The sequence below is a fragment of the Anopheles coustani genome, assembly GCF_943734705.1.
Source record: "Anopheles coustani chromosome X unlocalized genomic scaffold, idAnoCousDA_361_x.2 X_unloc_57, whole genome shotgun sequence".
Classification (NCBI taxonomy): Eukaryota; Metazoa; Arthropoda; class Insecta; order Diptera; family Culicidae; genus Anopheles; species Anopheles coustani.
Window position 1 is genome coordinate 144,184 of NW_026525167.1, and position 817 is coordinate 145,000.

An 817-nucleotide genomic window follows, 5' to 3' on the forward strand; every position below is an offset into this window, starting at 1 on the left:
ATGTGGAAGAGGACACTTAATACTTCGTCTCTAAGCGGCGGCTTGACTCCTCCCTACGGGGAACGGGTTTACGCGCACAGCGGCGGCTTACGCACTATGGCAGTCATGGATGCCTTACGTTTCTATGAAAAGTGTGTTCCTCCCCTGGTCCACGCTGCTTCGGCAGTCCTGGGTAAGATAGTTAGTTCTAGCTTGCCCTATGTGGAAGAGGACACGTAGACTTACTGTGGTGTGAAGTATAAAGTTCAGTTCTCCCCTGGTCCACGCCGCTTCGGCCGTCCTGGGTAAAATGGATTCATCCAGCTTGCCCTATGTGGAATGAGGACACTTTATGCTTCGTCTCTAAGCGGCGGCTTGCTCCTCCCTACGGGGAACGGGTATACGCGCACAGCGGCGGCTTACGCAAGTTAGTCACCCTCGGCAGTGGATCACTCGGCTCATGGATCGATGAAGACCGCAGCTAACTGCGCGTCATAATGTGAACTGCAGGACACATGAACATTGATAAGTTGAACGCATATTGCACGTCGTGGGAACCTACCATGATGTACAGATGACTGAGCGCTTATATTTGAGAAATGTATCGCATACATTTAACTACGCCGTGACACCCGTCACGAGACGTGCACCATGATGTTAACTAGGGTTGCGACGACCCGCTAGCATTAAAGAACCCGTGGTTTACAATATACTGGCATTGGAATTCGAAGTATTTAGAGCGTCCGTGTTCCCGCGTGAGGCGGAAGTACGAGGAGAAGGCGTGCTTGTGGTGTCTGTGGTGGTGTTTACTGATGTCTAGCTTCAGCTTATTTATTTA

At 50.9% G+C, this 817-nt stretch overlaps 1 non-coding gene across 1 annotated transcript; it reads left to right on the plus strand.

Moving 5' to 3' along the window:
• Positions 1 to 412: 412 nt before the first annotated feature.
• On the plus strand, positions 413 to 567 carry LOC131270772 (5.8S ribosomal RNA). Its single transcript, XR_009179786.1, has one exon. It is a non-coding gene; the product is annotated as a 5.8S ribosomal RNA (ribosomal RNA).
• The last annotated feature ends 250 nt before the right edge of the window (positions 568 to 817 follow it).